Genomic DNA, 27,959 nt, shown 5'->3' on the forward strand with positions numbered 1-27,959 from the left:
ATGCACTTGACTCACCTGCTCCGGCGCCGTCGCCTCCTTCCTCTACTGACAGCTGGGGGCTTTGTTTTCTCCACCCACCCGGCCGGTCGCGCTCCGCCCCCTCCGCCACACGTGACTCGCCGTCTGCCAACGCCGCCGCCCGGCGGGGCCACCCGTGACAGCCCGGCCAGGGCCACCCCTTCCCGGGGGGTGCGGGGTGCAGGTGGGGACGGCCGCCGCCGACAGGCCTGGGCAGGTCGGAGGCGACCCGCCGGCGGGTCAGTCCCTAACGCTGGTTAGGGCCCTAGGAAGCCAGGGTGAGTTGGTGACAAGGAATAAAGTGGTAGCCGGTGAAAGGAGCCGAACTGTTGGGCCCCAGCCGAGAGGGAGGAGGCCGGCGCGGCTCAGAAAGGGGACTTAAGAGGCGACCCCACACCCTGAATCAAGTACCTGTAACTGGGGGCCTGCACACCAACCGACTTGCATCTGCTTTTTACACCAAGTGTTTGTACTCATACCTGGGGAACAATGGATACTGCAGAGCAAACTAGTTTTGTCCTGAACATTATTAATTAAACTAGGCAATTCTAAGCTGAACAATATGATAAACAATGTAATAAGTAATAGCAAGTTCTACTGAGGTTTGAAATCTGCTTGTTGGTGCTGGTTGAGATCTGGACTCTGTTTGGGAAATGGAATCAGGCTGGAGGCGCTAACTCCAGATTATCGATGTGGGCACTTGTCCACCTGGAAGAGCACACGGAGTTTTAATGAAATGAATTGAGAAAATGTTCTGGCTTCAGCACCCAGCTCAGTATCTGCTGCTTTTGGAAATGGTCCTGACTGTTGCTGATCTCCAGTGTTTGAAACTGCAAGAACCTGTTGTCTGAATCCTTCCTTTTGCCCTTGGAGAACACACATATACCTTTGTTCTCCCCCAAATTGCAACTCAGCAGAAAGCTTGTCCCCATCTCCCCAGCATCCATTAAAGTGAAGTCTGCAGAGTGGAGTGACTTTGCTCTGTGCTTCCCAAACTTTAATGTGCAGAGGGATCATCTGGGGGCCTTGTTAAAACCAAATTCTGTTTCAATGGGTCTGAGGTTGGACCTGAGAGTCTGTATTTTTGCAAACTCTTAGGTAACATCAGTGTTGCTGGTTTGAGGACCACACTTTGAGTAGCAAGGTTCAGAGCACCCTTTTGGCGTTGGCCAGCGTATTTTGAGTCATGACTGCACCACTTAATAGCTTTGTGACTTTAGGCAAGTTTCTTTTTTTCCTTCCTTCCTTCCTTCCTTCCTTCCTTCCTTCCTTCCTTCCTTCCTTCCTTCCTTCCTTCCTTCCTCCCTCCCTCCCTCCCTCCCTCCCTCCCTTCCTTTAAAAATATTTATTTATTTATTTGGCTGTGTCAGGTCTTAGTTGCAGCATGCGGGATCTTCAGTTGCGACATTTGAACTCTTAGTTGCGGCATGCATGTGGGATCCCTGACCAGGGATGGAAGCCGGGCTCCCTGCATGGGGAGTGCGGAATCTTACCCACTGGACCACCACAGAAGTCCCTAGGCAATTTCTTAACACTTAAGCCTCCACAGCTGTAAAATAGGGATGCTCCAACTCAATCTTGAAGATTAAGTGAGAAAACCCATTTAAAGCACCTAGTGTAGTGCCTGGCCCACAAACCTAGGGTTTAACAAACGTTAGCTAATTAGCTCTTGGGGGCATCCTTGCGGGAGCAAAGCTGGCACGAAGTCCAACATACCAGCAGGGGAAGCAGTGTGTGAAATGGGCTCAGGGGATGAGGCAGCCTGCCCGAGGCTAAGTACTCTATGCCCAAGGGCACCTAACACCACCAGATGTGTAGAATAAGTTTGTTAAATAAATGAACAACCATAATGCAGAGCAAATCACACATGTTTAAAAGTTCTTCTGTTTCTTCTGAAAAACTCTAAATCTTGATAAATTAGTTCTGGGACATTGAATTAAAAAATCATTTTGCTTTTTATTACAGATAATGTCCAGGTGCCTGTCGGATGGGTAATCTATTTTAATCTCCGAGGGAGTAAATGGATTATTACGGAGTAGTACATTTTTTATCCTCATTAAAAACCTTGAAATTTAACTGGAAATGAATTTATTAATGAAGATATGGTATTCTTAGCTTTCAAAATGAATGGGTATTGTCATCATAGTTCCCATATTTCCCTTCTTTGCTTCTCCTCTCTCTGCCCGTCCCCATATCACTGTTTCCTAAGACTCTTTTCTTGGCTTTTTATTTTTCTCACTTTCTGCTATTTCCCTTGGAAATTTTATTTCTATCTTATTTTCACCTTTCAAGTGTGTGGAGATTACTTCTGAATCTATACCCACATTCTTGACCCATTTCCAAGCTCCATTTCTGGATTACCAATTACTTGCTAGGCATTTCCACTGATTTTCCCCACTAGCCTAGAAGTTTCAGCGTGTTCTAAATTAAACTCCTCTCTCCTCTCATAAAATGGATACCTCCTCAGTAATAAATCAAGATGATCATTTGCATTGGAAAGCCCTCAGTGCTAATTCATGGACCTGTCAGGGGTGTGGCTCACACAGTATGATTGCTCCAGCCACCTTCTTGCTGCTACCAGATATTTCTGTGAGACTCTCCTTCAATAATGACTGGGGCCAACTCATGTGTAAACACAACTCGCTAGTATAACAGCCACATATGCTGCTGTGGGCTGCTGCATAAATGGCGATCAAGGTGAACTGATCGGGTGGGAGACTGCACCCTTCAGAGTAGCCTAGATTATGCTGCTGTGACAGACACCACCAAAATCTCAGTGGCTTTGCTTCATATGACAAAAATTAATTTCCCGCTCAATGCAAAGTCTCCAGGGCAGCTCTCAGGGTGAATCACCATCTAGCCTGCTTCATTCCTGTGACCTCTCCATGAGCACCACGGTAAGGGAAGAGAATATGGAAAACTGTGCACCAAACCTTAAATGCTTTCACCCAGTCAAAGGAAGGGGCATGGTCATTACCTAACTTTAAGAGGGTATGTGCTCAGAAGGAATGGGGAAGTAGAAATCTTGGGGGGCATGAGTAGTGTCTACCATAGGAATCCACTCTACTACTACATAGGAGGGTTAGGGATAAAATTAAACTGAAAACAGCCTAGTTATAGTAGAGGGTGAGTGTAGATGACCAGTTTGAGGAAGCTGCATGTGGAGCCTTTGGGAAAACAACACCATTGCTGTTATGATACAATATTGATATTATGTAGACAGACACTTATAAGTGAGAAATTCTGTCTCTCTGCCTGTCAGGGTCACCTTATGATTCAGTCAAGGTCAGTCTTTCCAGGAATTGATCATCCAAACTCCTCTGTCACACAAGAGCGGGGAAGTATCTTACATCTTGATTATACCCTGAGGAACACACCAACCATTAAATAAGTAAGCTTACATTGACACAAGCAAATGTGCTAATTTTGCTGACTTTGTTGGTCATTCTCTACTTGAGGAATGAATGTGTATCTCAAGAAGGAAATATTTTAACAGTTGCAAATTGTCCCATATTTCTCCTATGATTGACTGAGACAAATTATGCCCTTGACAAAGAATGTTCTTGTCTTCAAGAGAATGTTGAAATGTAGCCCTGAGTATAAAAATCAGTCCATAAGCAAGGGGAATAAAATCACTTATCATTGGGAGTAAAATAAAATCATGGTTTTCAATAAGCTTTCAGGCTTCTTTCCCTAAAGAGCAGAGATGCTGTCAACTAAACTTGCTCCCTACATCTCCCAACGCTTCACGTGCCTAAAAAGGATAAAGCATTGATGAATGCTGTAAACTCTAAGACGCTGTACAGATATAGGATATTATAATATGTTGTTGGGCACTAAAATAGTGCCTTTGATCACAACAATTTTATATTGTCTCTGTCCACATCCATCAGTGATACCCCTTTTGAAACATTTACCTCTCATAAAACAGTTCCCAAATAAATATTTTTATATAACACCAGTATCTTCCTAAGGCTATATTCTGAAAGCTTCAATCCCACATTTCCACAAATATCTAACATGGGAGATTAAAAAGGAGAGGCAGAGTTTATCAATTAATATTTTAAATTGTTTGCTCAAATCCTTTTCATTTTATCTGATTTATTTTTAACTCTGAGTCTTTGCTAAGCTGTAATAGTGCTCTAAGTATAAATCATAACCTCAAGAGATATGCTGCAGTGAACCCCTTACAAATGTATCAGTAATACCATGTAAGATGGAGATGGATGTGTTCATTACCAAGATATGATAGCATTTATCAAGATGAGCAGTAAAGGTGGCATAAGAGGACAGCTTCACAGGGATCACTGCCTTGTGATGACTCTAGTGTCTAGTTACAGAGTAAATGTTGGAATAAAAATCAATGCCACCTTCAAAACAATGTGTGAGCTCTTATGAGTAAATATTTGTGAGATAGCTAAAAAGCATTGTTATTTCATAGATGACGTTAAAGAGAGAACTTAAATGACTGATCCAAGTCCTAATTTCTAGCTATGTCTACTGGCAAAAAGTGCTGCCTCCATAAGATACTACAGAATGGCAGAGAGGAAATATGCTTATTATATACTACATATTGGTGTATACATCATAAGCTATGTTTAATGTACATCAAAAGGAACAAAATGTTACCTTGGCTCATAAAAAGCTATTGTGGCATAGAGGTCTATGTTTATACCACACTGAAAAAAACTCATATACAAAGAAATAAGTTGGACATATATTTCTATATGCTGCTTAGAACACAGTAGAACAATTGTAGGAGAATCAATTGTATTCAGTATTTTTATCACAGCACATTTCGACAGCAGCTGATATACTTAATTAATTTGTTGATTAGTAATTATCTCTTAAAGGATGAAGTCTGAGGCCAAGAGATGAAACCTGTTTAAGTTTTCTATGGCAGTTCCGTGGAGCTTCTAGGGACCAGTGGGATCATCACTGTCTCACTTTGGGATCCCTTGGGAGACAATTCAGTCAATTTTTGTTGACTTGAAAGCTAGTTTTGATTTATTAAAGACTATCTTGCCAATTGCATTTTCTTTTTGATTCTCCTATGTTCTGTCCGTGGGTTGGTCAACCAGTGTGAGAATAATAGGTAATTGATTCCTTGTGTCTTCTCAGAACCTCCTAGAAAGAAGTCTTTGATTCTTCAAAAGAAGTTTGCTCTTCTTCAGCTTTTCTAATTTTAAAATTGCTTAACTCTTGCTAAGTTGTAATTTATCCAACAAACAGTTTTGTGATGCCTTTTACTGGGCAGTCACCAAGTTAGGTGCCTGTGGTTGCCCAAATGGTCTTTGGTCTCAAGGGACTTACAGGATAGGGAAACATGGAGTGTGCATAGTGTGGCTTGAGGGGTATTAAAGGTATGAATAATATGTTAAGAGAATACTGGACAGTGAGGAAGAACATCAGAGAAGGGCTCACAGTTGGGTTGAGTCTTGAAGGATGAAGAAGAGAGTACCAGGCGAGGATGATTTGAGGTGAGACAGAGTGTGTGGGCAGAGTATTCCAGAGGCGGAATGGGAAAGCAAAGATCTGATCAGAGATTGACCAGAGATACGATCAAAGAATGATGAGAAGTTCCATGTGGCTGAAGGATAGGGTGTTGGAAGGGTGACCCCAGTGGGGTAGACTAGGAAGGGCCTAGCTGAGATGTCTGGATGTAATATACTGGCCAGTGGTCTCCTACGTGGGGTAAGAACACACTAGGGTTGTGTGAGCTGATACACTGGAGTGTGGGAAGGAAGTGTGAAAACTGAAAATATGAGAAAGGACTTAGTAACATATGGATTGACATTGGTGCCCTTGTGTGTTTGTAATGTCAGACAGACAGAGGGACTTATCAGGTGCAAAGAATACTGAAGGAAGTGTTGGGATCCACAACATTGAAGAGGTGTCCCTATCCTCCTTCCTAACTCTGAAAACAACTGCAATTAATTAACATTTTATGTGTGCTTGGTTAAGTGGATCTATGTGTATTACCTCGGTTGACTAATCTAAGCCTCGTGGAATGGATAAATGACTTTAAAAGGTTGAAGATAGCATGAATAACACAAGCATTAGTCAATTTTCACAAAAGTCCTTGCAAAATTGGTGGATGATTATGAAAAATGAGTATCACAATCTCATCCAATGATACACTTCCTCCGTTTGTATATGGGGCTCTTTGTAAAATGTATGCTGCAGCCCTGACAGCCATGAAAGTAAACATTGAAATAAACTGCACTTAGAACCAGATTTTAAGTTGCTTTATCACAAGGCAATAAATCTTTATAGAAATTACGAAGCATATTCAACCACATTACTCTCACTAAATAACATTTTAATGATAGCAAAATATTTTATCTACCATTAACAAATAGAATATAAAATAACATATATTTTATCTTGCCCTTTAAAATTTCAAGTTTTATGATACGTTTTCTTATGTGTACAATATGTTAATGCAGTAGTTGTGTATCTATATTATTTACAAATGAATATGTATATGTGAGATAAGAAATGTTTTACCTATAGTAATGTGTAGGCAGAAGGGAGCCAATAAAGGTATTAGAGCAAAGGTGCCTATGGTCAGGTTCGTTTTTAGGAAGATGACTTAGGCAACAGTGTGGAATGGAGAATGAGAGACCAGTGTTCAGAAGATCAGCCAGAAGGCTAGTATTGTGATCCAGAGGAAAGCTGATGATCAAGAAGAAAAATGATGATGGTGATGGAGAGATCATTGAAGAATGTGGTCTTCAGTTAAAGTGTGTGTGTGTGTGTGTGAGAGAGAGAGAGAGAGAGAGAGAGAAAGAGAGAGAGAGAGAGGGATTCCCAGGTTTGTAGCTTGCTAGTCTGAGTGAATGGTGGAACTGTTACTTGAGATGAAGAAATGGGATATTGAACAAGATAAAGAGTTCAGTTTAGGATGTGTTAAGTCAGAGGTGCCCAAAGGATTCCCTGGAGATTGACTAATGGATGTTTTAAATATAATTCTGAAGCTAAGGAAAGCTTATACAGATTTTATATACCTTTAATTTCTCAATCTGTAGCCCTTTCTACAACTGCTGGTCCTAAAAATATTCCTCCACCTAGAGACAAAGTAACACAACAGTTTAACATCTGTAATTATTTATAATGAAATGAAAATGATTAAGAATCAGCATACCATTGCGTAAGGGTAAGACATCATCACTAAACAGACAATCTTAGAATTTTAATTTGACATTTAGGCTAGTTCTGCATTCTACTAAGCTCTTTAAAAGTATATTGTCCTTTGGTGAATTTCCATGTTTACTCTTTTTACTATTTTGTTATTTCTCAAGTGTCACTGAGGCTATAGTTTACTGTAAGGTAGTCACTCTCTCTTACACCCATTTTGCTTTTGTGGGGTAAGGTGAGCTCCATGTCTCCTACTCCGCCATCTTGATCTCCCCTTAGTCTGCGCCACATTCTGTCTTTCCACACCTAAAACCCTGTTGTTCACATCAGCCAGTTCTTTTATTATACTGTAGAAATTGTGAGTGTTTTCTGATTCTGCTGTACATATATCCCTTCTTCAGGAATCTCGAACATTGTGAAACTCTGGTGTGATATCCTCCATCCTCTCCATGTTGTTTATTGACCAACCTGTCAAAGCATGTTTTTGCTCAGTTATAAGGATGCCTTTCATATAATGCCATTTCCCCCAGTTCCTTACCTTATAATGGGTTGGCCGAAAGGTTCGTTTGTTTTTTCTCTGTAAGATGGCTCTAGTAGCACTTAGTTGGCTTTAACTTCATTAGAAACAATTTTCTTAGATTGTATTGTGACAGCTGTCATATCAGCGTGCATTAAAACAAAGACATCAAAATCGGTGAATTTTTGTGTAGCCATTTTAATATTGAAGATGGAAGAAAAAAGGAACATTTTCATCATATTACGTTTTATTATTTCAAGAAAGGTAAAAACGCAACTGAAACAAAAAAAAAAAGGTTTGTGCAGTGTATGGAGAAGGTGCTGTGACTGATCGAACGTGTCCAGAGTGGTTTGCAAAGTTTCATGCTGGAGGTTTCTCACTGGACAATTCTCCATGGTCGGGTAGACCAGTTGAAGTCGATAGTGATCAAATCAAGACATTAACTGAGAACAATCAATGTTATACCACGTGGGAGATAGACGACATACTCAAAATATCCAAATCAAGTGCTGAAAATCATTTGCACAAGCTTGGTTATGTGAATTGCTTTGATGTTTGGGTTCCACATAAGTTAAGCGAAAAAAACCTTCTTGACTGTATTTCCGCATGTGATTCCCTACTTAAATGCAATGAAAATGTTCCGTTTTTAAAACAAATTGTGACGGGCAATGAAAAGTGCATACTGTACAATAAAAGAGATTGTGGGGCAAGCGAAATGAACCACCACCAATCACACGGAAGGCCGGTCTTTAGAACCAAAATGGTGATGTTGTGTATATGGTGGGATTGGAAGGGAGTCCTCTATGATGAGCTCCTTCTGGAAAACCAAACAATTAATTCCAACAAGTACCTCTCAATTAGACCAACTGAAAACAGCTCTCGATGAAAAGCGTCTGGAATTAGTCAACAGAAAACGCATAATCTTCCATCAGGATAACTCAAGACCGCATGTTTCTTTTTTCTTTCTTTTTTTTTTTTTGCCGTACGCGGGCCTCCCACGGCTGTGGCCTCTCCCGTTGCGGAGCACAGGCTCAGGACGTGCAGGCTCAGCGGCCATGGCTCACGGGCCCAGCCGCTCCGCGGCAATGTGGGATCTTCCTGGACCGGGGCACGAACCTGCGTCCCCTGCATCTGCAGGCGGACTCTCAACCACTACGCCACCAGGGAAGCTCAAGACCGCATGTTTCTTTGATGACCAGGCAAAAACTGTAACAGCTTGGCTGGGAAGTTCTGATTCATCCGCTGTATTCACCAGACACTGCACCTTCGGATTTCCATTTATTTCGGTCTTTCCAGAATTCTCTTAATGGAAAAAAATTTCATTCCCTGGAAGACTGTAAAAGGCACCTGGAATAGTTCTTTGCTCAAAAAGATAGAAAGTTTTGGGAAGGTGGAATTATGAAGTTGCCTGAAAAATGGCAGAAGGTAGTGGAACAAAAGGGTGAATACATTGTTTAATAAAGTTCTTGGTGAAAATGAAAAATGTCTTTTATTTTTACTTAAAAACCGAAGGCACTTTTTGGCCAACCCAATACTTACTAAGAATCTGTGGATAATTTAGCAGTTTAATTTTCAGGTTTCATACAATTCTATTTTTAACCTCATAAATAAGATGTTATAAGTAAATAATGCCAAATAAGCATTTATTTAAAATTTGAAATTTCTTATATCATGGTTTTGTGGCATTTTTATTATTTAACATCTCAAGCACTTATGCACTGTCATCGTCATTAAATTGGAATTTAATTCAGGGGCACATCTCTCTCCACTAGAGCGTAAGCCCCATGAGGGCAAGAATTTTTGTCTGTTTTGTTTACTGTTCTGTGTCCAGTGTGCTGAACTGTGCCTGGGACATGATAGATGATAACTAAATATTTTTGAATGATTGAATGAATATATAAATAAATAAAGGAACAGAGTAGACTGATAAATTTGTGTTGATTTGAATTATTTCCCTTCCTTAAAAAAATTTAAATCTTCTTTATCATATTGTATTATTTATCTATAATTTAGCCACTCCACTAATGTTTTTTAAAACTCAGTTTAGCATAAGTTTATTGTGAGGTCATTCCTTTCACACGTACAACAACTTTAATCTTTCAGCACCTGGGAGTTTTTTCAATCTTCTTTCAGCTTGCAGATATTCTAAAGACCTCAAATACATTTTACATGAGTTTCCCAGTGATATTTAGGTAGGACGGTTAAATATAGTCTTAAAAATAAAACCCAGCATTGAAAAGCAAAGTTATCTCTAAAATATGACAAATAAGTAAATAAATAAAAAGGAAATTCATAAAATATATTAAAATACTAGAACAGGAGACCTAGAAATCCGTTTCTTGAAGAAACGCTATAATCATATGCTACATTTCAATGTCTTGCTAAAATTGCATTTCACCACAGCCGCAAATTAATTGTTGTCATTAGTCTCACCATTTCACAAAATGTTTTTTTCCCTCCATCTAAAGTCTGAGAAGAGTAATTGGGAAAAAATGCCACTTAACTGTTTCAGAGAAATCCAGCTGCTGGGAGCTGTATGTTGTCTCTGGGGACTTGCATCAGGCCCTCTGTCAATGAAGGTAATGGATGGAGAGTGAAATCTGCAGTGGCAGGGGTGTCAGGTCCAGAAACCCCCCAGGCAATTGTGCTTCGGAGAAATGCTGGTGTGGTCTGCCAGGCGGCCATATGTTTCTTTGTTCTTCAAGAATGTCCATTCTGTTCACCACTCATGAGCGCACATTCAGTTTTCTCTCATAATTAGGAGTGTGAATCAGTAAATATAGGATACAGAATATGTTCCTACTGAGATTCCATACAGGCCCATTCATAACTCGTCTTCCTCCTTTTATTTTCCTTGGTGTTGTTGTTTTAATTCTTTTGAGGATCTTGCAAGAGTAAACACATTTTTGGACAAGTCACAAACATTACTATGTTACTTGAAAACAAATGTATGCCCTTAAAGTGATGATGACTTAGGAGCAGGGACCAGAGGTCTACGTCACTGCCCCAAAGACCTTCATGGTAGGTGCAGATCTTCGTGGTTATCTCCAGAAGAGTGATATGTTTTTGATGCCAGGTCAGATCATTCTGGCTAAACCCTGCATTGGCAACACACTCTTTATTCATAATAAGCTCTAGCCAGCCCCAAGTGCAACACTTTTCTCTGACATATAAAAAGCTGTACGTACTTAATTTATACAGGTTGATGAGTCAGGAGATGAGCGTATACCTGCCAAGTGCAACCCTTTTGGTCCTGACCTCTGGAGGCCTCAGATTCCAGAAGTGGCTCCTAACTGGCTTTTCACATCAGGAGAGAGGGCTGTGTATTTAGAGAATAAAATGAAATCATCCAAAAGCCCAGAAACAGTCAAACGGATTATAGTTCAGTTATGTAATGGATTATTTGGTAACTGCTAAAAAAAAATCACGTTAAAATATTTAAGGGCATGGAAAAATGATCACCTTAACAAATAAAGGGACAAAACCAAAATTCAAAAGTTCTGAGTCTTCAAATCAATAGAATTAGAAATGAAAAAGGAGAGGTAACAACTGACACTGCAGAGATAAAAGAGATCATGAGAGATTACTACAAGCAACTCTATGCCAATAAAATGGACAATCTGGAAGAAATGGACAAATTCTTAGAAATGCACAACCTGCCAAGACTGAATCACGAAGAAATAGAAAATATGAACAGACCAATCACAAGCACTGAAATTGAAACTGTGATTAAAAACCTTCCAACAAAGAAAAGCCCAGGACCAGATGGCTTTACAGGCGAATTCTATCAAACATTTAGAGAAGAGCTAACACCTATCCTTCTCAAACTCTTCCAAAATATAGCAGAGGGAGGACCACTCCCAAACTCCTTCTACGAGGCCACCATCACCTTGATACCAAAACCAGACAAGGATGTCACAAAGAAAGAAAACTACAGGCCAATATCACTGATGAACATAGATGCAAAAATCCTCAACAAAATACTAGCAAACAGAATCCAACAGCACATTAAAAGGATCATACAGCATGATCAAGTGGGGTTTATTCCAGGAATGCAAGGATTCTTCAATATACGCAAATCTATCAATGTGATAAACCATATTAACAAATTGAAGGAGAAAAACCATATGATCATCTCAATAGATGCAGAGAAAGCTTTTGACAAAATTCAACACCCATTTATGATAAAAACCCTGCAGAAAGTAGGCATAGAGGGAACTTTCCTCAACATAATAAAGGCCATATATGACAAGCCCACAGCAAACATCGTCCTCAATGGTGAAAAACTGAAAGCATTTCCACTAAGATCAGGAACAAGACAAGGTTGCCCACTCTCACCACTATTATTCAACATTGTTTTGGAAGTTTTAGCCACAGCAATCAGAGAAGAAAAGGAAATAAAAGGAATCCAAATCGGAAAAGAAGAAGTAAAGCTGTCACTGTTTGCAGATGACATGATCCTATACATAGAGAACCCTAAAGATGCTACCAGAAAACTACTAGAGATAATCAATGAATTTGGTAAAGTGGCAGGATACAAAATTAATGCACAGAAATCTCTGGCATTCCTATATACTAATGATGAAAAATCTGAAAGTGAAATCAAGAAAACACTCCCATTTACCATTGCAACAAAAAGAATAAAATATCTAGGAATAAACCTACCTAAGGAGACAAAAGACCTGTATGCAGAAAATTATAAGACACTGATGAAAGAAATTAAAGATGATACAAATAGATGGAGAGATATACCATGTTCTTGGATTGGAAGAATCAACATTGTGAAAATGACTCTACTACCCAAAGCAATCTATAGATTCAATGCAATCCCTATCAAACTACCACTGGCATTTTTCACAGAACTAGAACAAAAAATTTCACAATTTGTATGGAAACACAAAAGACCCCGAATAGCCAAAGCAATCTTGAGAACGAAAGAAGGAACTGGAGGAATCAGGCTCCCTGACTTCAGACTATACTACAAAGCTACAGTTATCAAGACGGTATGGTACTGGCACAAAAACAGAAAGATAGATCAATGGAACAGGATAGAAAGCCCAGAGATAAACCCATGCACATATGGACACCTTATCTTTGATAAAGGTGGTAGTAATGTACAATGGAGAAAGGACAGCCTCTTCAATAAGTGGTGCTGGGAAAACTGGACAGGTACATGTAAAAGTATGAGATTAGATCACTCCCTAACACCATACACAAAAATAAGCTCAAAATGGATTAAAGACCTAAATGTAAGGCCAGAAACTATCAAACTCTTAGAGGAAAACATAGGCAGAACACTCTATGACATAAATCACAGCAAGATCCTTTCTGACCCACCTCCTAGAGTAATGGAAATAAAAACAAAAATAAACAAATGGGACCTAATGAAACTTCAAAGCTTTTGCACAGCAAAGGAAACCATAAACAGGACCAAAAGACAACCCTCAGAATGGGAGAAAATATTTGCAAATGAAGCAACCGACAAAGGATTAATCTCCAAAATTTACAAGCAGCTCATGCAGCTCAATAACAAGAAAACAAACAACCCAATCCAAAAATGGGCAGAAGACCTAAATAGACATTTCTCCAAAGAAGATATACAGACTGCCAACAAACACATGAAAGAATGCTCAACATCATTAATCATTAGAGAAATGCAAATCAAAACTACAATGAGATATCATCTCACACCAGTCAGAATGGCCATCATCAAAAAATCTACAAACAATAAATGCTGGAGAGGGTGTGGAGAAAAGGGAACCCTCTTGCACTGCTGGTGGGAATGTGAATTGGTTCAGCCACTATGGAGAACAGTATGGAGGTTCCTTAAAAAACTACAAATAGAACTACCATATGACCCAGCAATCCCACTACTGGGCATATACCCTGAGAAAACCAAAATTCAAAAAGAGTCATGTACCAAAATGTTCATTGCAGCTCTATTTACAATAGCCTGGAGATGGAAACAACCTAAGTGCCCGTCATCGGATGAATGGATAAAGAAGATGTGGCACATATATACAATGGAATATTACTCAGCCATAAAAAGAAACGAAATTGAGCTATTTGTAATGAGGTGGATAGACCTAGAGTCTGTCATTCAGAGTGAAGTAAGTCAGAAAGAAAAAGACAAATACCGTATGCTAACACATATATATGGAATTTAAGAAAAAAAATGTCATGAAGAACCTAGGGGTAAAGCAGGAATAAAGATGCAGACCTCCTAGAGAACGTACTTGAGGTTATGGGGAGGGGGAAGGGTGAGCTGTGACAGAGCGAGAGAGAGTCATGGGCATATACACACTAACAAACGTAGTAAGGTAGATAGCTAGTGGGAAGCAGCCACATGGCACAGGGATATTGGCTCGGTGCTTTGTGACAGCCTGGAGGGGTGGGATAGAGAGGGTGGGAGGGAGGGAGACGCAACAGGGAAGACATATGGGAACATATGTTTATGTATGACTGATTCACTTTGTTATAAAGCAGAAACTAACACACCATTGTAGAGCAATTATACCCCAATAAAGATGTTAAAAAAAAAAACAAAAAACAAAAAGGAGCGATCCAAGAAGAAGGTATTAACAACTGTAAGTATTTATGCACCCAACATAGGGGCACCTCAATATATAAGGCAAATACTAACAGTCATAAAAGGGGAAATTGACAGTAACACAATAATAGTAGGGGATTTTAACACCACACTTTCACCAATAGACAGATCATCCAAAATGAAAATAAATAAGGAAACAAATACTGTATGCTAACACATATATATGGAATCTAAAAAAAGAAAAAAAATGGTCAGAAGAACCTAGGGGCAAGACGGGAATAAAGATGCAGACCTACTAGACAACGGACTTGAGGATACGGGGAGGGGGAAGGGTAAGCTGGGACAAAGTGAGAGAGTGGCATGGACATATATACACTGCCAAACGTAAAAAAGAGAGCTAGTGGGAAGCATCCACATAGCACAGGGAGATCAGCTCAGTGCTTTGTGACGGCCTAGAGGGGTGGGATAGGGAGGGTGGGAGGGAGGGAGATAAGGGGGAAGAGATATGGGGACATATGCATATGTATAACTGATTCACTTTGTTATAAAGCAGAAACTAGCACACCACTGTAAAGCAACTGTACTCTAATAAAGATGTTATAAAAAAAAAAAGTTCTGAGTCTTGCATATCCAGTATGATGTCATTTGAGTAAAATGTTTCCATATGTTTTTATGCATAGAAAAATAAATAAATAAAGTTGGAGAAAATATTTTAAAATGGTATTCCTGGGGGTTAGGGTGGGGAGAGTGAGAGAATGAGAGAGATTAAGGAATTGGCTCCCACAATTGTAGGATGATTGAGGGGGCTGGCAAGTCCGAAATCTGTAGGGCAGGCCAGGAGGCTGAAGACGCAGATAAGCGTTGATGTTGCATTCTTGAGGAGAATTCCTTATTCTGTGGAAAAGCTCAGTCATTTTTGAGGCCCACCCACATTATGGAGGGTAATCTAATTACGTCTTAAAAATACCCTCACAGCAACATCTAGACTAGCGTTTGGCCAAGCAACTGGGCACCAGAGCCTAGCCAAGTTGACGCATAAAATTAACCATCACAGATTTCAAGCAATTCCCCCCCTTCCCCATTGTTTTTTGTTTTTTTGGTTTTTTTCTAGCAATAGGCAGATTTTCTGGTTGGGTATTACTCCCTTCCCCATGCAGTCCGTGTACTTTTCACGTACATTTGCATTTTCTAAGCAGCAGTTACAGCTCAGGTGAGGTGAGATGATGGAGATGATCTTAAGAGTACAGGTGAATTTCAGAATTCTTGCTTGGAGTGCCAGGATAGAAGCCCTATCTTCAGTGTGGATTGAGGTGCAGATGGGACACCTGGAACCCATACCATGAAAGAAGTTTGTCTCAGGAAGGCTGACACCATGGAAGGCAGATCAGAGAGTGGAAAGAAACTTCTTTTGAGATAGCCTTCAGGCCCTGAATGAAACCAACCCTAACCTCTGTCCTTCCAATGGATTTCCAGTTACGCAAACTCTTATTTAATCTAGTTTTTCTGTTGCTTGCAACCATGTTTCTGCTAATACACAGTCTTTGGCAATTTTTCAAGAAATATGGATTCCTTTTATAATAAGACAGTAATTATTATATTCATTGATTCTAAGACATAATTTTTTTTTTCATTTTAAAATCTCTGGAATTGGGATGTGTCATGGCATGCCATAGTTTAGTAGAACTTCCTTTTGTAGTGTATATTAAAAAAATGGTGTATCTTATATTCAATAATAATTTAGACTTGATGAAAAAATATGATGTTTTACATTTGATAAAAGTTATTTTTAAGAAAGATGGAATGTAAATTCTCAGGACACTTGGAAGGATATGGCTCATACTCCTAGGACTATACAGTGAGCTGGATGTCCCTGTAGTTTTGGAATGGTTCAAGAAGAAATTTAAAAACCTAGGAGTTGGTTTTGCTGTACTGCTTAAAACTGATATAAACTAGACTGATACAGAACACTTAGTTCCACATATTGGAAATGGGAGCAAATCTTTTCCTTTCAAGGGATCTGTAGATCACTGCTTGGAATGGCCTAGCAATAGATGACTTTTCAATGTCTATTTTTCTTTTTCTTGGACTCTATCATTTTTTATTACTTTAGTTTCAAATGGTTTCAAAATCTACCCCACCAATTTTACTATTTCAGGCTCTTCCACACATGAGTATTAATAATAATAATATCATACATTTTCTCCTCTATGTAGTATTTTGTAAAAACTTTGAAACATATTTTTGGATCTATTATGTGATATGAATCCCATAATATTTATGTGAGTTAGGCAGGTTATTATGATTCTTTTAGTGTTCAAGAGACTTACGTGCTGTCATGGAGTAGTTAGTGGTAGAGGTGGACTTCCACTGGACTAGAAAGAAAGGGCTGAAATGAAATGAAGTTTTATTGCATGAAGTTATGATCTGTGTCATTAGCAAAGACAGAATACAATTTTAGAGTTTTTGAACCCTGGTTCAAGGTTATGGTCATCAATTCATGACATCTTTCTGTTCACATATATATTCCTGTCACTAAAAATGGTCATTGGTGACCTGAGGTCATTGTGATTCACTGGTTTTTAAAAAGCCCTATTTATTTTGCGCTCACATCATGCTGTAAATAATTCAGCAATGCACTATCCTAGGAACTAAGGTCTTAAGCACTATTATAATTTATTAGACTGATTTGAATTTTAAAAATGATTTGGAATGTGTCTTACATTTACATTTTTCTAAAAGGGATCCAGCAGAAGTTAAAGATAGGAGAATGATCATAAATTAGAAATTAGGAAATAGTTAGAATGAATTCAGGGAAAAACCCCAGGTAACTACATTTTTTACTTCCAGTTGTTTTTATAAAACTGTGAATGACAGTCCCATCTCACTCAGCTACACTTACTATCTTTTGTTTAAATTATTTTTTCCCACATCCTCCTCTTCACTAGGCAATGCTTTTCTGGAAGGCAGAGACTGAATCTTACTTTTCTCTAGGTATATTCTTTCTAGCATACTGCCTAGTGCTTCAAGACATGTTAGCTGGATGGCTGTGCAAGGAAAGATAAGGGATAGTCTTTATTTTCTTGGTGAAGTTAGTGGTTTCATCTGCTGAGAGTTGAGTAGGATCAGACTTGGGAACTTGAAAGCATGAAAGCAAAATTTCTAAGTTTTAGTCACAGGATTTCCAAGCAACACAGAGATTCCAGATGAGGTTGGCAGCCACAGGATTTGGGCTTGGACTTGGGGTGGGGCAGATTGGGAATTCTCAACTGCCTGCTGCTTGCATTTTATATAAGAGTGGCAGTGAATCAGACAGATGGAATATTTGGGTCTTTTAGCCTCACCTTCTGACGGATTTATGGCAGTGAACAGTAACCAACACTTTTAAAAGTTTAAGTATTTTACTTATCTTTTTTTGAGAAGCCCATTACGTAAAGCAAATACAACCATTACTATTCAGAACTCCCTAGAAAAACAGGGCAATGCAGTGCTTTGTTTTATTTCCCTGGACAATGCCCTGTAACCTTCTAGGAAATTCACTGAAATAAAGATTCCTTCTAATAAGGAAAGAAAATGTTTTAGCTAAGTCATTAAAGTAAAACAAAGAAAACAAATTTAAAAATCCCCACATACACCCCAAATCCTGAACATAAAACAGTTTCATTTATTTAAAGGAATTGATACTTTCCCCTCATATAATTGTAAAAATTCAGTTAATCAGGATAACAGACATAGACAATGACATTATTCTGATCATTTTAAGGAGGCGGAAAAGAAGTAAAGGAGATACAAAGTTCCCATGTGATTTAACTTGTGGATGGTTGAGGTGTAGAGAATGTCATTAGCATGGCTGTTTATAGGGTTGATCACAGTTGCAGAGTGCAATTGGAGGTCCTTTTACTATCTCTGAGACTGTGGCCTGGAGAGGAAGACTATGAAAATAATTCCAAAAAGAATCAGGCAGTAGATAGAGGAAATTCAGACAAGAGGGTGAGAGGGTTGAAAATGCAAATCATTGAGAACTTGTAATTCAGGGAACTTGGGGGCTCTAGACTGCCCCCTTTTAAGATACAAAATCCATAGTGGTTATAAACATGGTTTCACGGCATCCCACTCTTGAAAGGGTGAGTCTTTTGGTTGTCTTTGAGAGCAGGACAATTTATACTTGCTTTGATTTGTAAAACTTAATATTTGATTTATGAAAGTTGCAAATTCAAACCCCAGTTTTTCCTTCATTTTAAAATTTGAACTTATAAATACAATTATTCTGCTTATAAATCTAGTCTATTTAAAAAATTAATTTTAAGGAGTATACATAAATTTAATATATTTAATTTTTTAAAATCAGTTAAATTATCAGAACAAACACCTTCCCAGGCATTTAAATTATTCTTAAAATCTATTAAATTATATTTATAAACATGAGGATTCTAAACATATTACTTATTCTGAATGTTACAATACTACTTAAAAGTCCATAATTCTTTTATATATTTCTATTTAAAATCACAAGTCTGAATGAATTACCTAACTGCACGTTTAAAATAGGAATCACAAGATTCATTTGACTGATCCTTTATTTTCCATTATTACACTCAATGCCAATTACACATATGTTTTTTCTAACATTTAGCACAAGCATATTATATATTGAATTTACCTTTTCACCTTCTTCCCTTAATCTAAAAGTTTTTCCTGGGGCGGTGGGTGGGGAACAAAGAGAAAAATTTCAAGCCAGTAAATTGAGGTTACTCTACTAAGACTTTCTTAGATGGACAAGGTTGCATATCTGATGTAATTTTGTTTGGATCATAGGATGTTTGTTGTCCTGAGACACTGCCAAGGCCTTGGGGCAGCATGAGCCCTGTGTATAGTGGCTTTAACAGGTCCTGACAAGAGTAATATCTCAGCCCACTCAAGTCCCAATTCAGTTTATACAAAATCCAATTCTTCCTCCTTGCAGTTGCTTTACCAATTAATAGGAGTCAACTAATCTCTTTATCCCTTGAGTCTATTCTGAATTTGTCTCCTATTTTTCTAAACTGATAGGGCCCAAACTTTTATAAATATTTAAATAATATCTGATTGGATTCTGCATATTCCTCATGGCTTTGCCTGGTTCTTTAGGTGCAACACTGAAGTCATATTAATGATGGATAAGACCATTTGATTTAATCTGGATGTCCCCCAAAGCAGACCCTGAGACTAGGACTGGAGATTAAGTAGGATGTAAAGCAAACTGGGAAGGGAGACAGAGAATGAAGTCAACTATTAAGAAGTGTATCATCAATCCAGTTATCACTGTGGGCTACTGGAGTTTAATGCCAATGAGGAAACTCTGGGAACCAGTGTAGAACATGCATCTCAGAGTCATCTATTCTAAGGGTGAGGGAGCTGGGGTATTTATACACCAATACCTGTTGCTCATGGGTTGAATGCTGTTCCTGGAGGTCATTAATTCCCAGCACTTTAAGTCTACTGCACACAAGGGCAAAATGGCTTCAGTGGCCAAGAATGCTCTCAGGCAAAGGAATACAGGAGCTGAGTTGGTAGGAGCATGAGTCTGCCTGTCTTTTTCTTCCTTCAGAGCTTCAATTGCACTTAACAACAACAAGCCGATTTCGTCATTCTTAATCACTGTTACCCTCAAATATTCTAAATGCTGGAGTTACTGCATCATCCAATACATCCTCTTCCATCTGTATCATGCCCCAGTTCATTCTTGCTGAGTGGCTTATTAATTGGGTTGCCACAACATGTCTGGGATTGTTATCACTCCACTTGCCACAAGAAATGGACCCCTCATTGTCTTTTGGCCGGTAAGTCATTCAGTTCTAGAGTCCCAGCCTGAGGATCTGCTTCTCAGGACCTCTTATCTCACTAACTGTCTTAATTTAAGCTTTCACAGAAGTAGACTATTAGAAAAAGATTGAATGCAAAAAGTTTACTTGGGAGGTGATGCAAACCTCAGTAGGAGAATTGGGCAGTAAGACAGGGAGGGATGACAGCCAATAAAAAGGGACATTGTCCGGCCAGGTACCACTGTGGGCTACTGGGTGCAATCCCACCGGGCAGGGGGGGGTGTCCTTTGGGAGCTTATGTAGAACACACACCTCCGTGTTATCTGCTCCCCTCCAGTGTAAGGGATCTGGAGTATTTATTTACTAATTCCCTTCCACATTAGTGGAGAGCTCCTGTAGAGGGAGGCTGATTCCCTGGCATTTTTGACCTGTTGCATAGTGGCTAGAAAAAGCCCTTAGGGAAAGGAACACAGGTGCTGGACACATGCACAAAGCAGTAAGGTCGAGGGATATTAATGGGGTACTCACTAGCATCCCTTATGCTATTTTTTCCCACTTAAGATATTTGCTCTAATTTAATGTTAGGTATTTATATAAATAAGAATAGTTAAAGATCAAAAAAACTAATTAAAATTTCCAAAATTGCCAAACCTTTTAAAATAACTATGAGGCATTTTCAGAGTGCTGGATAGTAACTGTGAATTTGCAGGAGAGGGCAGATTTGCTAAGCTAAGTTATTTATTTTTACTTCTACTAATAAGACTCCCAGATGTAGATGTAAAGGAATAGAATAAACATGTTTCTTGGATCACTAGAGAAAGGAAAGAATATGAGTCATGTGTATATAGACAGATGGTGATTTGTTCAGAGAGGATTAGCACTGCTGGGCATTAATACACTTATTTTAGAATAAGTAAATGAACTAGCACTGAGGGTTGAGACCCTTCTGGTACCATGTGATTGTAACAATGGAAATAGGAAAGTTTTAGTTTAATATTTAGCATTATTGAATTAAGTTTTTTTTTAAGGAACATGTTTGGTAGAGATTAAAGCAAATTATTACCGATAATACATGAGCCAGGGCTGGTCTTGTGTTAAGGTGATGACCATAATGAAACTTCTGGTTATCTAAAATTTTGTAAACACCTGGTTATCTAAAATTTTGTAAACCCCAAAGTCGAAAGTGAGGAACATAATATCAGTTGTCAATAAAACTTTTTAAAACAACATTTTCTGTCCGAGCCACTTTCTAATTACATACATATTCTGAAGATATCATAAGGAAGTGTAATTATTTGCAGTTAGGTATTTGGATAAAGTAATAGCCCTAACAATACAAATAATTTTTCTGTGTGTAGGAAAAGCAGAACCGGTTCTTCTGATTTCCAAAATCACTTAGCAATTTGCACTCTTCCATGTCAAGCATTAGGTTTTTAATTTACTGAAATCTATAACGTCAGTTGGCATCTGTTGTGTGCCAAGCCTTCTTCTGGGCACTATGGGTAATACAAAGTCAAGTTCCATAGCTGCTGCCTACAGCATGCTTATGGGCCAATATGAGACAAAACTCAACTCAGTTAGTTATAAAACGATGGGGATCCTTCAGACCTTTGTAGAGAGACTTCAAAGATGGGGCTAGTGACTCTACCATAAAACTAGGTCCTGAATGAAACTATTGGCTGCTGAAAGAAATTATAGGCCACACATGGTTATAAGAGTGAATGGTAACCCCTGAGAAGAGTTTCTGAGTGGTCCTGTACAATGTGAAGGCTGCTAGAAAGATTCATCCCAAATGGAATCCTCTTAGGCAGGGAGTGCTCCCATTTGGAAGAAAGCTGGTCTCCTCTTCACAGCTTCTCTACGTGGCTGCAGGTATGGGGTGGAGATCCCTACGAACACTCGATACACAGTATATTTTGGCAAAATAAATTCTAGGAAAGGAGTTGAGTTTCTGCTAGATCCTTGGTCTGCATGATCCAATTTATGTGAGCCATTAGCTGTGATTACAGTTGATTGTCCTGGTCTAGTTGCCTAGTAGTCAGTAAATAGAGTTGCTTCATTATCCACTTTGTGGAATCACTGGAGAGTCAGTAGTCCTGTCCAGCTCTGTGTGTCATGGTATTAAGTAGGCGGGCAGCCAGCCTGGAGGAACTTCTCTGCACTGTCACCACAGCCTCCCTAAACCCTCTCCTGAACGGAAGCCGGATCTGAGGCTTACCCACTCTGTCATCCTCCATAGAACTGCTTAGAAAGTAGGGAGCAAATGAGTCCTGTGTAATATGCTTTCAAAAGAGCAATAAACAAAGCTCAACGTGATCTGGCAGAAAAGCTAACATTTCTTTCAGTTACCTTGCTTGGTGTGAACTTTTTTTAAGGCAGAAGCAAAACCCAGACCATAATCTGTATTTGTGCCTTGACTGCCTGTTAGAAGAAAACGGGTCAATCAGCACATTCAGGGCAGGAGAGAGACAAACTGTTTGATTGATGAGTCTGTTATTCAGAGTAGAATAAATTGGTTGGAGTGAAAAAAAGTACCTAATGTTGGACAACACAACAGTCACTGATAAAGAGAATCAATAAGTATTTATATTTTAAAAGTAATTTGTCTTAAGCTTTTTTTTTAAGGAAAAACTTTTTATTTAAACATGAGGTTCTACAAGCTCAATACCACATTTTTAGATTGGAAAGGGATCTGATTTGCAAGATAACCTGATAGACATTCTTTAATATGCTGTATTTTCCTTCCAGACAGTAGCAGCAGCCCCTGGACTTATTCATCCAAGCCCCAAACATTGAGGAGTAGTGAATTCACTTAAGGAGAATAAAAGGCTTTATCCATACATCTTTCAATAATCTCCAGAGTTGGTCTGCTTGAGTGGCTGGTAGCTCTGCGGTAATGTTCTTGAGGTCAGTTGAGATCATAGTTAATCTTCCCTGAAGAGATGAAAGATCATTTTATAAAACCAGCCCATGTTTTGGAACAGCTAGTTATTTTTGCTTAAGAGAAGAAGGTGGCAATGAAGAAATTCTACAAGGTATGAGGAAAAGTACAACGTGACGATATGCTGCTGTCTTTTCATATTGTATGCATATTTCAGGGCATCTGTCATTTGGAATGTGGTCTTCTCCAGGTCAAAGATCAAAAGCTTTAAATATGTGTGACTCAGCATCTTACATACTCATGGCTTTTAATGTTGATTTAAAATAAACACTTATACAATATAAGGCATGTATGACAGACTTTCTTGTGTATAAAGCATTATATTAATTAAAGGTCATAGCCACATCATTCTGTACTTTAGGAATTTAGATAATGATTCTCCTCTCATTTCTTTTGTCTGCTACCAATTTTAATGTAGTCCAGTGATAAATGTTTAAGAATATGTGCTTGCAGTGTTCTGATAAAAATGACTATCAAATGTGAATACACTCCACACGTCCTTCATATTCCATCACTCATTATTGGAGGAAAAAATGTGAATAGTTTATTGGTAAAAAGTTCGAATTAATCTGCTGACAACTTAAATCATGCTTAATGGTTCCTAAGGATGGGGCTTTGGGGAAAAAAAGGCATGCTCTTTGTTAATAAGAAGAGTGACTCCCTGAAGGACCAAGAAAATAATTTCACCTCCTACAGAAAAAGTCAGCACACAATTATCAAATCTGTTTCCTCGCAGTGTAATTATCTCAGGTAAACATTTCTTCTTTCATTACATTTATAACTGTTTGGTAACTCTAAATGTACCAGTTTTATGTGGATTCATCCACAGATATGTAATAAAGTAATATAGTTTGTTTAAAATTCTCTGTTAGGGCACCTTCAAGATGGAGGAGGAGTAAGATATGGAGATCATCTTCCTCTCCACAAATACATCAGATATACATCTACATGTGGAACAACTCCTACAGAACACCTACTGAACGCTGGCAGAAGACCTCAGGCTTCCCAAAATATGCCCTCAGGCAACCTACACGCAGAGGCAGGGCCAAATCCAAAGCTGAACCCCGGGAGCTGTGCGAACAAAGAAGAGAAAGGGAAATTTCTCCCAGCAGCCTCAGGAGCAGCAGATTAAATCTCCACAATCAACTTAAGGTACCCTGAATTTGTGGAATACCTGAATAGACAACGAATCATCCCAAAATTGAGGTGGTGGACTTTGGGAGCAACTGTAGAATTGGGTTTGCTTTCTGCATCTAATTTGTTTCTGGTTTTATGTTTATCTTAGTTTAGTATTTAGAGCTTATTATCATTGGTAGATTTGGTTGCTCTCTTCCTTTGTTTATCTTTATATATATACATATTTTCCTTTTTCTCTTTTTGTGAGTGTGTATGTATATGCTTCTTTGTGTGATTTTGTCTGTATAGCTTTGCTTTTGCCATTTGCCTGGGGTTCAGTCTGTCCATTTTTTTTCTTTTTGTATAGTTTTTAGCACTTGTTATCACTGGTGGATTTGTTTTTTGGTTTGGTTGCTCTCTTCTTTCTTTCACTCTTTTTTAAATTACTTTTTAATTTTTTATTCTTAGTAATTTTTTCTATTTTAATAACTTTATTTTATTTATATTTCTTCATTCCTTCCCTCCTTCCTTTCCTTCCTTCCTTCCTTCCTTCCTTCCTTTCTTTCTTTCTTTCTTTCTTTCTTTCTTTCTTTCTTTCTTTCTTTCTTTCTTTCTTTCTTTTTCTTTCTTTCCTCCCTTTTCTTCTGAGCCATGTGGCTCACACGGTCTCAGTGCTCTGGCTGGGTGTCAGGCCTGAGCCTCTGAGGTGGGAGAGCTGAGTTCAGGACATTGGTCCACCAGGGACTTCCCAGCCCCATGTAATATCAAATGGCAAAAGCTCTCCCAGAGATCTCCACCTCAACACTAAGACCCAGCTCCACTCAACAACCAGCAAGCTACAGTGCTGTACACCCTATGCCAAACAACTAGCAAGACAAGAACACAACACCACCCATTAGCAGAGAGGCTGCCTAAAATCATAATAAGTTCACAGACACCCCAAAACACACCACTGGACGTGGTCCTGCCCACCAGAAAGACAAGATCCAGCCTCATCCACCAGAACACAGGCACCAGTCCCCTCCACCAGGAAGCCTACACAACCCACTGAACCAACCTTAGCTACTGGGAGCAGACACGAAATACAACGGGAACTACAAACCTGCAGCCTGCAAAACGGAGACACCAAACACAGTAAGTTAAGCAAAATGAGAAGACAGAGAAATACACAGCAGATGAAGGAGCAAGGTAAAAACCCACCAGACCAAACAAATGAAGAAGAAATAGGCAGTCTACCTGAAAAAGAATTCAGAGTAATGATAGTGAAGATGATTCAAAATCTTGGAAACAGAATGGAGAAAACACAAGAAATGTTTAACAAGGACCTAGAAGAACTAAAGAGCAAACAAACAATGATGAACAACACAATAAATGAAATAAAAAATTCTCTAGAAGGAATCAATAGCAGAATAACTGAGGCAGAAGAATGGATAAGTGACCTGGAAGATAAAATAGTGGAAATAACTACTGCAGAGCAGAATAAAGAAAAAAGAATGAAAAGAATTGAGGACAATCTCAGAGACATCTGGGACAACATTAAACACACCAACATTTGAAATATAGGGGTCCCAGAAGAAGAAGAGAAAAAGAAAAGGACTGAGAAAATATTTGAAGAGATTATTGTTGAAAACTTCCCTAATATGGGTAAGGAAATGTCAGTCAAGTCCGGGAAGTGCAGAAAGTCCCATACAGGATAAATCCAAGGAGAAACACGCCAAGACACATATTAATCAAACTATCAAAAATTAAATACAGGGCTTCCCTGGTGGCGCAGTGGTTGAGAGTCTGCCTGCAGATGCAGGGGACACGGATTTGTGGCCCAGTCCGGGAAGATCTCACATGCCGCAGAGCAGCTGGGCCTGTGAGCCATGGCCACTGGGCCTGTGCATCCAGGGCCTGTGCTCCGCAATGGGAGAGGCCACAACAGTGAGAGGCATGCGTATCGCAAAAATAAATAAATAAATAAATACAAAGAAAAAATATTAAAAGCAGCAAGGGAAAAGCAACAATTAACATACAAGGGAATCCCCATAAGGTTAACAGCTGATCTTTCAGCAGAAACTCTGCAAGCCAGAAAGGAGTGGCAGGACATATTTAAAGTGATGAAAGGGAAAAAGCTACAACCAAGATAACTCTACCCAGCAAGGATCTCATTCAGATTTGACAGAGAAATCAAAAGCTTTACAGACAAGCAAAAGCTAAGAGAACTCAGTACCACCAAACCAGCTCTAAAACAAATGCTAAAGGAACTTCTCCAGGCAGGAAACACAAGAGAAGGAAAAGATTACAATAACAAACCCAAAACAATTAAGAAATGGTAATAGGAACATATATATCGATAACTACCTTAAATGTAAATGGATTAAATGCTCCAACCAAGAGACAAAGACTGGCTGAATGGATACCAAACAAGACCCATACATATGCTGTCTACAAGAGACCCACTTCAGACCTAGGGACACATACAGACTGAAAGTGAGGGGATGGAAAAAGATATTCCATGCAAATGGAAATCAAAAGAAAGTTGGAGTGGGCACTCCAGCCCTGCCCCACTCCACCAGGGCCACACTCCCAGAAGTGCAGTGGGGTCATGTGTAGGATCTCCTGGAGCAGATGGTCAGCATCGGTTCACAGCATGTGGCTCAGCATGTAGCCGAGTGTCTGGCACCAGGCACCCTGGAGCCAGCCTGACTCAGTTGCTGAGGTGGTGTCGTCCCTCACCATTGCTGATGTGGTCCTTGTGGCCAGTGAGAGCCTACCCTGGAGCTCCCGGAGCCCCCTCAGTGGTTCATCTGCTCCTTCCCCGACTGCAGCGCCAATTACAACAAGGCCCGGAAATTAGACGTGCACCTGTGCAAGTACACGGGGAAGAAACCGTTTGTTTGTGACCATGAAGGTTGTGCCAAGGCCTTCATCAGGGATTACGACCTCAGCTCCCATGCCCTGTTCACACTGGAAAAAAGCCCTTTGTTTGTACAGCTAGTGGCTGTGATCAAAAATTCAACACAAAATCAAACTTGAAGAAACATTTGGAAAGCAAACATGAAAACCAGCACAAACAATATGTATGCAGTTTTAAGGTTGTAAGAAGACCTTTAAGAAGCATCAGCAGCTGAAAATCCATCAGTGCCAGCACACCAATGAACCGCTGTTCAGGTGTACCCACAAAGGATGTGGAAAAAACTTTGCTTCCCCCAGCAGTCTGAAGTGACATGGGAAGGTCCACGAGGGCTATATAGGTCAAAAAGAATGTTCTTTTGTGGCACAAACATGGACAGAGCTTCTGGAACATGTGAGAGAAACCCATAAAGAGGACATAACATGTGACGTGTGCCAGAAAATATTTAAACACAAGGATTTCCTGAAGCAGCACATGAGAATTCATGCTCCAGAGAGGGATGTGTGTCGGTGCCCCATGGAAGGCTGTGGCTGCACCTAAACCACCGTGTTCAACCTCCAGAGCCACATCCTCTTGTTCCACGAGGAGTAGCACCTGTTTGAGTGTGAGCACACTGGCTGTGGCAAGACATCTGCCAGGAAGCAGAGCCTCAGCAGGCAAGTTGCTGTGCATGACCCTGAAAAGAAGAAAATGAAGCTCAAAGTGAGACCATCTCGTGAAAAATGGAGTCTGGCCTCTCGGCTCAGTGGGTACACCCCTCCTAAAAGGAAACAGGGCTGGGTGTATCTGTGCCCAGACATGGGGAGTCGCTGAACTGCACTGAGAGCAATGTGCCCTACACCGCGGTGACACTGGCCCCAGCTACACACCAGACTGCCTTGTTTGAAGGACTGCAGACCAGCCAGCTCAGATATTTTCTCTCAGAAGCACGTTTTTATTAAAATCACTGGTGCAGAGCATTGGGGGAAAAAAAAGTAGAG

General features: G+C 39.5%; 1 protein-coding gene and 1 pseudogene across 2 annotated transcripts in view; one reads left to right on the forward strand and one right to left on the reverse strand.

Annotated features, from left to right (window-relative positions):
* The window catches only part of MAPRE2 (microtubule associated protein RP/EB family member 2), a 158,460-nt gene extending 158,390 nt beyond the window's left edge, over positions 1-70 (reverse strand). Inside the window, exon 1 of the mRNA XM_082853681.1 lies at positions 16-70. The gene's annotated coding sequence lies outside the window, so the exon portion shown is untranslated. The remainder of the gene's footprint in view (positions 1-15) is intronic.
* LOC309970588 (transcription factor IIIA-like) lies at positions 1-27,792 on the forward strand (annotated as a pseudogene). Its single transcript has 2 exons — positions 1-274; positions 26,833-27,792. The product of its transcript is annotated as a transcription factor IIIA-like (transcript).
* Positions 27,793-27,959: the final 167 nt, after the last annotated feature.

This window comes from Leucopleurus acutus, assembly GCF_964270905.1.
Source record: "Leucopleurus acutus genome assembly, chromosome: 13".
Classification (NCBI taxonomy): domain Eukaryota; kingdom Metazoa; phylum Chordata; class Mammalia; order Artiodactyla; family Delphinidae; genus Leucopleurus; species Leucopleurus acutus.